Here is a 15,245-nt window from a genome sequence, read left to right on the forward strand (position 1 = left end):
CGCTAGCGGTAAAAATAGCCCCTTTTTTGGCCGCTAGCGGCGAAAATAGCCCCTTTTTTGGCCGCTAGCGGCGAAAATCGGTCGATTTTTGGCCGCTAGCGGCGAAATTCGCGCGGTTTTTGGCCGGTAGTGGCGAAAATCGCGCTATTTTTGCTCGCCAGCCGCAAAAATCGCATGTTTTTGGCCGCTAGCGGCGAAAATTGCGCTATTTTTGCCCGCCAGCTGCAAAAATCGCATAGTTTCTCGCCGCTAGCAGCGAAAATCGCGCGATTTCTGGCCGCTAGCGGCGAAATTCGCACGATTTTTGGCCGCTAGCGGCGAAAAAGCCCCATTTTTGGCCCTTAGCGGTAAAAATAGCCCCTTTTTTGGCCGCTAGCGGCGAAAATGGCCCCTTTTTTGGCCGCTAGCGGCGAAAATCGGTTGATTTTTGGCAGGGAGCGGCGAAATTCGCGCGGTTTTTAGCCGGTAGCGGCGAAAATCGCGCTATATTTGGCCGGTAACGGCGAAAATCGCGATTTTTGCTTGCCAGCTGAGAAAATCGCATAGTTTTTGGCCGCTAAAGGCGAAAATCGCGCGGTTTTTGGCCTGTAGCGGCGAAAATCGCGCTATTTTTGCCCGCCAGCTGCAAAAATCGCATGGTTTCTGGCCGCTAGCGTCGAAAATAGCGCGGTTTTTGGCCGTTAGCCGCAAAACCGCCCGATTTTTGGCCGCTAGCGGCGAAAATTACACGGTTTTTGGCCGCTAGCGGCGAAAATAGCGCAGTTTTCGGCCGTTAGCCGCAAAAACCGCCCGATTTTTGGCCGCTAGCGGCGAAAATCGCACGGTTTTTGGCCGCTAGCGGCGAAAATCGCGCGGTTTTTGGCCAGTAGCGGCGAAAATCGCGCTATTTTTAGCCGCTAGCGGCGAAAATCGCGCTATTTTTGGCCGGTAGCGGCGAAAATCGCGCTATTTTTGGCATGTAGCAGCGAAATTCGCGCGATTTTTGCCTGCCAGCTGCAAAAATCGCATGGTTTCTGGCCGCTAGCGTCGAAATTTGCACGATTTTTGGCCGCTAGCGGCGAAAATCGCCCCATTTTTGGCCGCTAGCGGCGAAAATAGCCCCCTTTTTGGCCGCTAGCGGCGAAAATTGGTCGATTTTTGGCAGGTAGCGAAATTCGCGCGATTTTTGCCCGCCAGCTGCAAAAATCGCATGGTTTCTGGCCGCTAGCGTCGAAAATAGCGCGGTTTTCGGCCGTTAGCGGCAAAAATCGCCCGATTTTTGGCCGCTAGCAGCGAAAACCGCACGGTTTTTGGCCGCAAGCGGCGAAAATCGCGCTATTTTTGGCCGGTAGTGGCGAAAATCGCGATTTTTGCACGCCAGCTGCGAAAATCGCATTTTTTTTTGCCGGTAGCGGCGAAAATCGGGACATTTGCCCGCCAGCTGCGAAAATCGCATTATTTTTGGCCGCTAGCGGCGAAAATCGCGCGGTTTTTGGCCGGTAGCGGCAAAAATCGCGCTATTTTTGCCCGCCAGCTGCAAAAATCGCAAAGTTTCTGGCCGCTAGCGGCGAAAATTGCACGATTTTTGGCCGCTAGCGGCGAAAATAGCCCCATTTTTGGCCGCTAGCGGCGAAAATAGCCCCTTTATTGGCCGCTAGCGGCGAAAATAGCCCCTTTTTTGGCCGCTAGCGGCGAAAATCGGTCGATTTTTGGCAGGTAGCGGCGAAATTCGCGCGATTTTTGCCCGCCAGCTGCAAAATCGCATGGTTTCTGGCCGCTAGCGTCGAAAATAGCGCGGTTTTTGACCGTTAGCCGCAAAAACCGCCCGATTTTTGGCCGCTTGCGGCGAAAATCGCACGGTTTTTGGCCGCTAGCGGCGAAAATCGCGCTATTTTTGGCCGGTAGCGGCGAAAATCGCGATTTTTGCCCGCCAGCTGCAAAAATCGCATAGTTTCTGGCCGCTAGCAGCGAAAATCGCGCGATTTCTGGCCGCTAGCGGCGAAATTCGCACGATTTTTGGCCGGTAGCGTCGAAATTTGCACGATTTTTGGCGGCTAGCGGCGAAAATCGCCCCATTTTTGGCCGCTAGCGGCGAAAATAGCCCCTTTTTTGGCCGCTATCGGCGAAAATCGGTCGATTTTTGGCAGGTAGCTGCGAAATTCGTGCGATTTTTGCCCGCCAGCTGCAAAAATCGCATGGTTTCCAGCCGCTAGCGTCGAAAATAGCGCGGTTTTTGGCCGTTAGCGGCAAAAATCGGCCGATATTTGGCCGCTAGCGGCGAAAACCGCACGGTTTTTGGCCGCAAGCGGCGAAAATCGCGCTATTTTTGGCCGGTTGCGGCGAAAATCGCGATTTTTGCACGCCAGCTGCGAAAATCGCATGGTTTTTGGCCGCTAGAGGCGAAAATCGCGCTATTTTTGGCCGGTAGCGGCGAAAATCGCGATTTTTGCCTGCCAGCTGCGAAAATCCCATGTTTTTGGCCGCTAGTGGCGAAAATCGCGCGGTTTTTGGCCGGTAGCGGCGAAAATCGCGCTATTGTTGCCCGCCAGCCGCAAAAATCGCATAGTTTTTGGCCGCTAGCAGCGAAAATCGCGCGATTTTTGGCCGCTAGCGTCAAAATTTGCACGATTTTTGGCCGCTAGCGGCGAAAATCGCGCGATTTTTGGCCGCTAGCGTCGAAATTTGCACGATTTTTGGCCGCTAGCGGCGAAAATTGCCCTTTTTTGGCCGCTAGCGGCGAAAATCGGTCGATTTTTGGCAGGTATTGGCGAAATTCGCGCGATTTTTGCCCGCCAGCTGCAAAAATCGCATGGTTTCTGGCCGCTAGCGTCAAAAATAGCGCGGTTTTTGGCCGTTAGCCGTAAAAACCGCCCGATTTTTGGCCGCTATCGGCGAAAATCGCGCTATTTTTGGCCGGTAGCGGCGAAAATCGCGATTTTTGCCCGCCAGCTGCGAAAATCGCATGTTTTTGGCCGCTAGCGGCGAAAATCGCGCGGTTTTTGGCCGGTAGCGGCGAAAAACGCGCTATTATTGCCCGCCAGCTGCATAAATCGCATAGTTTCTGGCCGCTAGCAGCGAAAATCGCGCGATTTTTGGCCGCTAGCGGCGAAATTCACACGATTTTTGGCCGCCAACGACGAAATTTGCACGATTTTTGGCCGCTAGCGACGAAAATCGCCACATTTTTCGCCGCTAGCGGTGAAAATAGCCCCTTTTTTGGTTGCTAGCGGCGAAAATCGGTCGATTTTTGGCAGGTAGCGGCGAAATTCGCGCGATTTTTGCCCGCCAGCTAAAAAATCGCATGGTTTCTGGCCGCTAGCGTCGAAAATAGCGCGGTTTTTGGCCGTTAGCCGCAAAAATCGGCCGATTTTTGGCCGCTAGCGGCGAAAACCGCACGGTTTTTGGCCGCAAGCGGCGAAAATCGCGCTATTTTTGGCCGGTAGCGGCGAAAATCGCGATTTTTGCACGCCAGCTGCGAAAATCGCATGGTTTTTGGCCGCTAGAGGCGAAAATCGCGCCCTTTTTGGCCGGTAGCGGCGAAAATCGCGCTATTTTTGGCCGGTAGCGGCGAAAATCGCGATTTTTGCCCGCCAGCTGCGAAAATCGCATGTTTTTGGCCGCTAGCGGCGAAAATGGTGCGGTTTTTGGCCAGTAGCGCCGAAAATCGCGCTATTTTTGCCCGCCAGCTGCAAAAATCGCAAAGTTTCTGGCCGCTAGCGGCGAAAATCGCACGATTTTTGGCCGCTAGCGGCGAAAATAGCTCCATTTTTGGCCGCTAGCGGCGAAAATAGCCCCTTTTTTGGCCACTAGCGGCGAAAATAGCCCATTTTTTGGCCACTAGCGGCGAAAATCGGTCGATTTTTGGCAGGTAGCGGCGAAATTCGCGCGATTTTTGCCCGCCAGCTAAAAAATCGCATGGTTTCTGGCCGCTAGCGTCGAAAATAGCGCGGTTTTTGGCCGTTAGCCGCAAAAATCGGCCGATTTTTGGCCGCTAGCGGCGAAAACCGCACGGTTTTTGGCCGCAAGCGGCGAAAATCGCGCTATTTTTGGCCGGTAGCGGCGAAAATCGCGATTTTTGCACGCCAGCTGCGAAAATCGCATGGTTTTTGGCCGCTAGAGGCGAAAATCGCGCCCTTTTTGGCCGGTAGCGGCGAAAATCGCGCTATTTTTGGCCGGTAGCGGCGAAAATCGCGATTTTTGCCCGCCAGCTGCGAAAATCGCATGTTTTTGGCCGCTAGCGGCGAAAATGGTGCGGTTTTTGGCCAGTAGCGCCGAAAATCGCGCTATTTTTGCCCGCCAGCTGCAAAAATCGCAAAGTTTCTGGCCGCTAGCGGCGAAAATCGCACGATTTTTGGCCGCTAGCGGCGAAAATAGCTCCATTTTTGGCCGCTAGCGGCGAAAATAGCCCCTTTTTTGGCCACTAGCGGCGAAAATAGCCCATTTTTTGGCCACTAGCGGCGAAAATCGATCGATTTTTGGCAGGTAGCGGCGAAATTCGCGCGATTTTTGCCCGCCAGCTGCAAAAATCGCATGGTTTCTGGCCGCTAGCGTCGAAAATAGCGCGGTTTTTGGCCGTTAGCGGCAAAAATCGGCCGATATTTGGCCGCTAGCGGCGAAAACCGCACGGTTTTTGGCCGCAAGCGGCGAAAATCGCGCTGTTTTTGGCCGCTAGCAGCGAAAATCGCGCGATTTCTGGCCGCTAGCGGCGAAATTCGCACGATTTTTGGCCGGTAGCGTCGAAATTTGCACGATTTTTGGCCGCTAGCGGCGAAAATCGCCCCATTTTTGGCCGCTAGCGGCGAAAATAGCCCCTTTTTTGGCCGGTAGCGGCGAAAATCGGTCGATTTTTGGCAGGTAGCGGCGAAAACCGCACGGTTTTTGGCCGCAAGCGGCGAAAATCGCGCTGTTTTTGGCCGGTAGCGGCGAAAATCGCGATTTTTGCACGCCAGCTGCGAAAATCGCATGGTTTTTGGCCGGTAGAGGCGAAAATCGCGCTATTTTTGGCCGGTAGCGGCGAAAATCGCGATTTTTGCCCGCCAGCTGCGAAAATCGCATGTTTTTGGCCGCTAGTGGCGAAAATCGCGCGGTTTTTGGCCGGTAGCGGCGAAAATCGCGCTATTTTTGCCCGCCAGCTGCATAAATCGCATAGTTTCTGGCCGCTAGCAGCGAAAATCGCGCGATTTTTGGCCGCCAGCGGCGAAATTCACACGATTTTTGGCCGCCAGCGACGAAATTTGCACGATTTTTGGCCGCTAGGGACGAAAATCGCCACATTTTTGGCCGCTAGCGGCGAAAATAGCCCCTTTTTTGGTCGCTAGCGGCGAAAATCGGTCGATTTTTGGCAGGTAGCGGCGAAATTCGCGCGATTTTTGCCCGCCAGCTGCAAAAATCGCATGGTTTCTGGGCGCTAGCGTCGAAAATAGAGCGGTTTTCGGCCGTTAGCGGCAAAAATCGCCCGATTTTTGGCCGCTAGCGGCGAAAACCGCACGGTTTTTGGCCGCAGGCGGCGAAAATCGCGCTATTTTTGGCCGGTAGCGGCGAAAATCGCGATTTTTGCACGCCAGCTGCGAAAATCGCATGGTTTTTGGCCGCTAGAGGCGAAAATCGCCCTATTTTTGGCCGGTAGCGGCGAAAATCGCGTTTTTTGCCCGCCAGTTGCGAAAATCACATGTTTTTGGCCGCTAGCGGCGAAAATCGCGCGGTTTTTGGCCGCTAGCGTCGAAATTTGCACGAGTTTTGGCCGCTAGCCGCGAAAATCGCCCCTTTTTTGGCCGCTAGCGGCGAAAATCGGTCGATTTTTGGCAGGTAGCGGCGAAATTCGCGCGATTTTTGCCCGCCAGCTGCAAAAATCGCATGGTTTCTGGCCGCTAGCGTCGAAAATAGCGCGGTTTTTGGCCGTTAGCCGCAAAAACCGCCCGATTTTTGGCCGCTAGCGGCGAAAATCGCATGGTTTTTGGCCGCTAGCGGCGAAAATAGCGCAGTTTTCGGCCGTTAGCCGCAAAAACCGCCCGATTTTTGGCCGTTTGCGGCGAAAATCGCACGGTTTTTGGCCGTTTGCGGCGAAAATCGCACGGTTTTTGGCCGCTAGCGGCGAAAATCGTGCTATTTTTGGCAGGTAGTGGCGAAAATCGCGCTATTTTTGGCCGGTATCGGCGAAAATCGCGATTTTTGCCCGCCAGCTGCGAAAATCGCATGTTTTTGGCCGGTAGCGGCGAAAATCGCACTATTTTTGCCCGCCAGCTCCAAAAATCGCAAAGTTTCTGGCCGGTAGCGGCGAAAATCGCACGATTTTTGGCCGCTAGCGGCGAAAATCGCACGATTTTTGGCCGCTAGCGGCGAAAATAGCCCCATTTTTGGCCGCTAGCGGCGAAAATAGCCCCATTTTTGGCCGCTAGCGGCGAAAATAGCCCCTTTTTTGGCCGCTAGCGGCGAAAATCGGTCGATTTTTGGCAGGTAGCGGCGAAATTCGCGCGAATTTTGCCCGCCAGCTGCAAAATCGCATGGTTTCTGGCCGCTAGCGTCGAAAATAGCGCGGTTTTTGGCCGTTAGCCGCAAAAATCGCACGGTTTTTGGCCGCTAGCGGCGAAAATCGCGCTAGTTTTGGCAGCTAGCGGCCAAAATTATTGTATATAATTTATTTATATCATTTTATATTTTTTATAATATAATAATGTTTATAGTATATTATTTCTATAAATATAATATACATATATTCGGATTTGTTACTTTTTACCTCTGTAGTCCGTCACCGGAGTGGGTGGGTACTTATATAGAGGGCAATATAACGATCCTAACAGGTTTTGGCGATTCTCGTACAGCATGGGCCGAGAAGCGCGTTCTGGCTACTAGGCTCGATAACATATTACATCTACACTGACGCTGGAAGGTGAATGTCGAGTATATGCATCACGTCATAAGCGTTCTTTAATAAAATAAAATTCCTACTTCTCTCGTATTGCCATCCTATCTCTGATATCAATTGTGCAGTACTTTGCGTTATAATGATAGGCAATTTATTTCATTCATCTTTACGTGCCCTTGTATTTGTCCATTATGAATACAAAACATGCACGATATACATTGGTTAACTTAAAATAAAACAGCATAAAATGACAATTTGCCATCATCTTTGTATATTTATTTCTGACTCAACGTTAAATACACCAAATTAATAGCCAACAAAATCATCTTATATTTCCTTGTGACAGTATATGCGTCATGTGAGGTTCCTTTAAGGACACACATAATGTCACAAACAATGTGCATAAAGACGGATTTTCGACCTGTTTCTTTTTATCACTACTCGCTAACATAATACATTTACCATCTTTCTTTTCCTCTCTATTGGACAAGTGCACAATGAAATGGTATACATTACACTCTCTGAGACGTCGCTGTCTTACACATCAATCATCTACTTTATTCTCTCATCACAACTCCATATCTATAACAAATATTTTATTATTCAACAATACTAAATATATTTCTCGTACAAACATGTTGCAACGTTTATTTCAATGACCGCATAATCACTACATTTAACGAAACCCGAAACTAGTACTCATCATATAATTCTATTAAAATTAAGTACACTAACCATCTTGACAGACAAGTAACAAAAATGACAAAGTAAGACCCCTAACATTCTCTTTACTTATTCATCGTCTTCACAATTTACTCAAAGCCCAATATTTCCTATGTAACATACCAACCTTCATTACTATTTCTGTCATTTCTTCGACCACATGCCTAACTATCGAAATTCATTCGTGCAAATACCAAACATCTTAATACCTTCTTTTCAACTATTACATGCACTGCAAATTTTACCTTAACCATCAAACTAGCCAATGCACTACTATTCTCTGCAACGCTAACTTTCATTTAAACATATCTTACAAATACCATATTCCCTACTTATCTCATTTTCACCTTATTTCATATCAACCTCATACATAACCCTTATTACTCTATTTTCTCATTTTATTCACTCCATGTTCCACTCTACTATTTTTAAACGCTAATCCCTGCAGACATTACATTTCTATACGAACTTTCGTCTTACTTTCAACACTCACAATGTCTACTCATTTACTTCTTACAACATACTTTATTCCACATAATACTACCAACATCACATTTTTATTCTAACATTTACTCTTGTAGACTATCAAAACCTACTCACGCCATGACCCCTCATTCTTTTACTCCTTACATGGAAAACCCTCAAATTCAACCAGTATTATAAACACGTGCCACCCATAAAACATCTTCCAAACTCATTCATTAACCTTCGAGTCAATTCTCATCACCAGACACTTCATGTCGCCGATCATCTAGTTTATATACACTACTACTGTCCCTCAGCTACACTTATGCAAGGTACGGGTAACATTTTCAATTTATGCCCTCTATACATGCATACTCATCCGGTCTATTCTAATTACAGTTTGTTGCTATTATTTCCAAATCAACACATTTACATAGCCAACATTATATTGTATCTCACTGAAAGTTTACGAACAACCACCTCTATAACTAATATTATATCAACCAAACACTCAGTCCTGCAAAATTTCCGTCATGTAAACCTAATATTCACTCTTAACCAGTACTACAAAGTATTTACATTTTGCCCACACTTTCAACCCGTCCAGCAAAACACTCAATTCCGCTACCTATACTATACGGCTCTTCACGTAGCCTGCCGCGCGAAGTCAGCAATCTCTTTACTAACATTTCCATTTCATTCACCATTACCTTTCTCCATAATCAAACGCTAACGTCATTCATTTCTTACTACCTGGACCTCAAACTAAACATTTACTCACAGTTTCCCCTTATATATACTTCAAATAACAGTATCTCATAATGCCCTTTACAAACAATTCGTTTTCTTAATTTCACCTCACCTAAATTATTTGACTTTTTACGCACACCAACACCTTCAAAACTAATGTACCACCCAATCCTTCAACCTTACACACCAAACTACTGTCCCCCCCCCCCACACATTTAACTTCAACAAATAACACACGAACACCTTTTACTCTGTACTAACGCAACGAACATTCGATTTATCAAAAATGTCTTTGTACTACAACAAATACATGTCATCAACTTCACGCCCCTACCACCTGTTGGGTGCTCCTTCTCCCAGACGGCCCACGAGTCCTGCAACACAAATTATATTCTTATCACGATTTAAGTTAATCAGCCCTCTACCATACGCTCATTGTACATCATTTCCTCTAATCAACTTCTTGTAAACTGTCAACATTATTAAACCTCAATCTTATTGCATTCTTAAATAACACATACATATTCATTGACATCGCTCCCCATTAATAAATGCACAAGGGCCGTGATAACGATGCGACGCTACCTTAATCGACATGGTACAACCAGTCCAACATAACTCCCTCAAGCCTCTCTCAGCCACAAACCACCGTCACTCCATTAAGGCACTGTCTCGGATGCTCTACGACGCACATTCAAGTCTTTGTCACGGCCCTTGTGCATTTCTCATTTTGGTGTGCCCTCTTCCCATTAGTGCGTCATTACAAATTTTACTTATTTCACGAATACTACCCAACCTTCGGCCCGCTATATGTACTTTGGGTACCCATCCATAATAATATCACTCACAATATCCATCAATCACATTTCGATACAAAATATTTTCTTCTCTACAACACATGTAAATACGTTACACATTCCATACTTCACCCACACAACTCTAAAAATGACGCTTATATCCCTGCCCTACCTATATTGTACGCTAATGCACCATCCACATTCATCAATTATTACTTGATTCCCTCCTTTCGTCAAGGTTGCAAACACCATCGCCTAGGGGCGATGATGTTTGAAAAAACATTCAAAAGCAGAGGTGCAACACCTACTATCAACTTCAGAGGCCCCAGACTGTTCAACACGCTTCCACTACACACAAGGGCCATAACTGGCCGAACCCTCACACTGTTACAGAGAGAACTGGATCAACCTGGCTGCGAGCACCCGCATCTAAAAGCCACGAGGCCTCGTCGACCGGGCCAAGCCTCTTACTTCGGTGTCTGACTCGTTCCCCTTTACATCCCATTTCTTCAAAAACGGTTTGCACCTACTTTACGAAAATATGCATATTTACAACAATTCATCAGCCAACCATACTTCACATTCTCCTCTATGCTCTTATATTTTTCTAACCTTTCCTCCCACTGTAACTTGTCACCCGATACCCACAATCATGATTAGCACATTATATTTATATCTATGGAATCATGACTTTCAAATCAAATCTCTTCACTAACTGAATACAATAATTGCAACTGAAACCTTTAATATTCTATTGGTGTTTTTATTGCAATTAAACAGCCATGTTTCACCTGCTGACACACAACTAAATGTTTTTTTCTTCACAATGAAGATAATTTTTCACTTCTATTTCACACCAATCATGTTCAGTGCACAAACAACATTTTCCCCTTTTTCTACATATCGCACAAATCTCTCATTTTCAGACTCCTCTTGCTCAACTACATTTTCACTTCCCAACGTAAACAAATATTCTTTTTCTCCTATCCATTGCTGTCATTCAAAAACTAGTCGAGAATGACGCATATTGACTTTTCCCCTCTATACCTGCCTAATTTTCAAACATTTTTTCCCCCCCAAACAATTCTTTCAAGTTCGCCTTCTATATATATATATATATATATATATATATATATATATATATATATATATATATATATATATATATATATATATATATATATATATATATATATATATATATATATATATATATATATATATATATATATATATATATATATATATATATATATATATATATATATATATATATATATATATATATATATATATATATATATATATATATATATATATATATATATATATATATATATATATATATATATATATATATATATATATATATATATATATATATATATATATATATATATATATATATATATATATATATATATATATATATATATATATATATATATATATATATATATATATATATATATATATATATATATATATATATATATATATATATATGTCGTACCTAATAGCCAGAACGCACTTCTCAGCCTACTATTCAAGGCCCGATTTGCCTAATAAGCCAAGTTTTCATGAATTAATGTTTTTTCGTCTACCTAACCTACCTAACCTAACCTAACCTAGCTTTTTTTGGCTACCTAACCTAACCTTACCTATAAATATTGGTTAGGTTAGGTTAGGTAGGGTTGGTTAGGTTCGGTCATATATCTACGTTAATTTTAACTCCAATAAAAAAAAATTGACCTCATACATAGAGAAAAGGGTTGCTTTATCATTTCATAAGAAAAAAATTATAGTAAATATATTAATTCAGGAAAACTTGGCTTATTAGGCAAATCGGGCCTTGAATAGTAGGCTGAGAAGTGAGTTCTGGCTACTAGGTACGACATATATATATATATATATATATATATATATATATATATATATATATATATATATATATATATATATATATATATATATATATATATATATATATATATATATATATATATATATAGAAGGCGAACTTGAAAGAATTGTTTGGGGGGGAAAAAATGTTTGAAAATTAGGCAGGTATATATATATATATATATATATATATATATATATATATATATATATATATATATATATATATATATATATATATATATATATATATATATATATATATATATATACAACATTTCCTATTGCATCACTACATAATATTCTCCTTGTTATACATCACACCATTTCCTGAGGAGCAAGTGATCAACTAATTTGTCCTTATTTTACCATGCATCGCTACCAAAACTCATTACACTCCTGTATTCCTCACTAACTAATTTCCTGGTATGCAAATTTTCATACCTATCTGCCCACTACTTGTCATTTAACAAGTCACAATTGGTATTTGCACATTCAATATCTAAATGTTATTTAACAACCAATTCACATTCATCTCTAATATTTTGCACTCTCATTTGTGGGACGTGTCAACGCCATCTTAATCAATATTTTCATGCAGTTTGTACACGGTCAAATGCCAGCATACGTTACTTTGTGATTTAACAGGATTTTTATTACATGTCATTCAAACGATTCTCTCAATTTCGGATGGAACCACATCAGATTTTAATTCTACATCACTTTCCGAAACATGTTTACTACCGTTATTTACAACCTGTGTGTTCATACCCTCCGATTACCTCATACTAAATATATAGTGTTAACATGACAACATACTAAACTAGCACTTTTATAGGGCTTAGTTAACCCATATGCTTTAACCACATTTATTAACAAACAAAAAATTCTATCCCTCAACCCTACAGATTTCCTATGTCCATATCCTACATTTGGTCTAAAGTACCTTATTCATAACTCTACTTTATAATCTTCCCGCAAAACTACCACGTTGGTACAACTTTTAACACCTAACCACCTAAAACAACCAATATAGCAAGTTGTAACAAGCGGAACATAGAAACTTTTCCCGTTTGTGTTTCCAGGGTTATCACTCCTTGCTCTTCTCTCTACCAATAAAGTATTCTTCCCTCGACATGTCGGCGGCCTCCTCCACACTACATTCATCGCTGAAGGTCATCACTTTCATGGGTCTCCCATCACTTTCATGGGTCAACTTCACCACATTCGACCTGATGCTCTTCTCACGACTCCTACAATAGTTAACAATACATGTTAATCACAATACACTACCTACTGTTTCTTTAATATTTCACATTTATCATCATGGGTCACGACTCAAATATTCTCACATTATATACCCCAAACACGGTATATACAACTAAATTATTTCTTTACCCCGATTTTAGCGCTTGCACCCTGTACAATCTAACCTACAAAACACTACGGTCTCTTGGCCCCAGTAACGGGGTCCAAACTTAACATCAACACACTAAACATGTACGAGCCTAAGTCTAGCCGCAAAATAACGTTTCGTTGCCCCTAAGCAACCACACCCAATCACGTTCCCCACTTTTTCTATTTACCTCACATACTACCTAACTCTACTGTCATTGCTCGGCGGCACCGAATTCGATACCCTCGTAATTCCATATTTATTACAACTCATATATACACGGAAAACCATACTTATGTAAGCTATAATTAACATGCTCAATGCCTACTCTCCACTATTACATTTAACATTCTTCTCGTTACTTCCACATGAACGCCAATCATTCGTGTCATTGCAGCAACTTCTCTACAACAAGCCATTACCGGTCTGACCATGTATTTTTTAGTTAACAACGATCACCTTTAACGTCTCATATCGCCATTAACTCATTTATACCAAAACTCGTGCCCCAACTTCGTTTCTACTTCCTATTATTTGTAATTCCTAGAAAACTTGCTTCCTGTTCACTCACTAATACTTGCCACCCTATATATATTTTTCATACATAACATTCTTATACAGCCACTACTACGCAAACACTTTCCCCCAAGTCCTTATTCCTATATTTAACAAATGCGTTTCTACAATCGTCTTCACTGGCACATGCTACAGTTAACTATTTGCGCAAAGTAAATCCGCCCAAACAAAACTGCTCGGAAAACGCTACCCAAGCGTCTAAATCCCTACACCACGGGTACTGCAATTATACTATATATTTTGGGACTTTACCCGATCCTTAAACATTCTTACACCATCCCAACGATTTATAAACACCACATTCAGTTCTGTGTTCTATACGAGAGCCATTAACCAACCCAGCCACGGCTCATCTCATACCTGGCTCACATTATCAACCTCCTCTAAAGTTACTTCTTACGTGAACCACAGTCATACACGTCACACTCAGAACCCGGAACAATTTTGTACTCATTCTTCATGCCTCTTCACCTAAGGCTAATTATATCAAAGAGTTAACGAGTGCCATAATACATCACCCTCGTATGGCCGTATTCACTCATTCCCCCAACGGGGACACGCCATTTAATACTTTCCGCCTGACGCTGTAAGCAAACGTAATAAAGAGCCCCAAACCTTAACTATAAAATGTGTCATTTTTCATCAACACTCGTGTAATTACCTACTTAACACGTACAATTTATTTCACATATATAGCCATACTGTAATCCGATTTCAGCTCAAACCCCCAGACTCCTTCTCGTTTGTAAAACCCATTCTCACTTAAAATGTTTGAACTTTTACCTCTGTTCTATTGTGTATGAATGTTCTAAGCACTTACTACACAAAAACAACCTAACGTGTATTCATTTTACTATTCTTTTATAATGGATACTTGCCTTCAAATTTACGTATACTCCTATTGACAGTTCAGCCTACAACACTTATGATGCACCTCTGCCCCCCACAATCAAAGCGTCCACACCACAAGAGTGGTCTTACCAGTACTACAAGATTTCACGTCAACAATTAACATTCACCTGTAGAAGAAGTCTGTAGAAGGGACGGCTCGAATCTATCCACGCCTCTTGTGTACAAGAAAGCAACCAACAGCCTTCAGGAAGATATTTTATAACTTGCAGCACCAAACATCTGCTTGACGCGCGTCTTGTCCCACAACAGGCCACGCTCTGCTACTTATCACCTGCAACACGAGGGGGAAGTCACTGCCTACACACAATATAATTCTCATTTATTCTACAAAATTTTCATTAAAACTATTCTTTCTGAAATACTGATGGGAGCCTATTCTATTTAAATCGTTCCTTTTAAGGGCATCTTGGTATCACATTCCTCAAAAACCTTGTGACTCAGTTACAACCAGTGCGTTGCCAACCGCTCAGGTCATACTAAATTAACAACTAACCACACTAAATGTCCACTCAACTGCATAACATACTAAAAACCTACCCCATCTACCTACTATTTTAAGACTAAAGTAACACCTTTTTTGGGGTTATTAAGTCATATGGCCTAATAACGCCATATTTTGGTTATATACCCTAGTAATGCAATGCCTCAAACCTGCCCATTATGAACATCTAAAATGTTCCAGTTAAATTACGTAATGATTATTTTAACTACATCACTTGCCTCGGGTCGATTACCTCCATAACTACTTGGTCTTTCTAGTACTAAAGTCTTTTACTCCACCGGGACATCTGCACGTCCACACTTCAATCATCGTTGAACGTCAAGTCTCCGGCACTTTGCTGCCTCTCCAGTCGCCTCATTTTCACCACACACGATCTCATGT

The 15,245-nt window shown here is 43.2% G+C and overlaps 1 long non-coding RNA gene across 1 annotated transcript; it reads right to left on the reverse strand.

Annotated features, from left to right (window-relative positions):
* Nucleotides 1-11,751: 11,751 nt before the first annotated feature.
* LOC138351229 (uncharacterized) lies at nucleotides 11,752-15,245 on the reverse strand. The gene is made up of 3 exons (XR_011222377.1): nucleotides 15,079-15,245; nucleotides 14,470-14,633; nucleotides 11,752-12,731 (listed from the first exon to the last, which is right to left on the reverse strand). It is a non-coding gene; the product is annotated as an uncharacterized lncRNA (long non-coding RNA).

This window comes from Procambarus clarkii, chromosome 49, assembly GCF_040958095.1.
Source record: "Procambarus clarkii isolate CNS0578487 chromosome 49, FALCON_Pclarkii_2.0, whole genome shotgun sequence".
Lineage (NCBI taxonomy): Eukaryota > Metazoa > Arthropoda > Malacostraca > Decapoda > Cambaridae > Procambarus > Procambarus clarkii.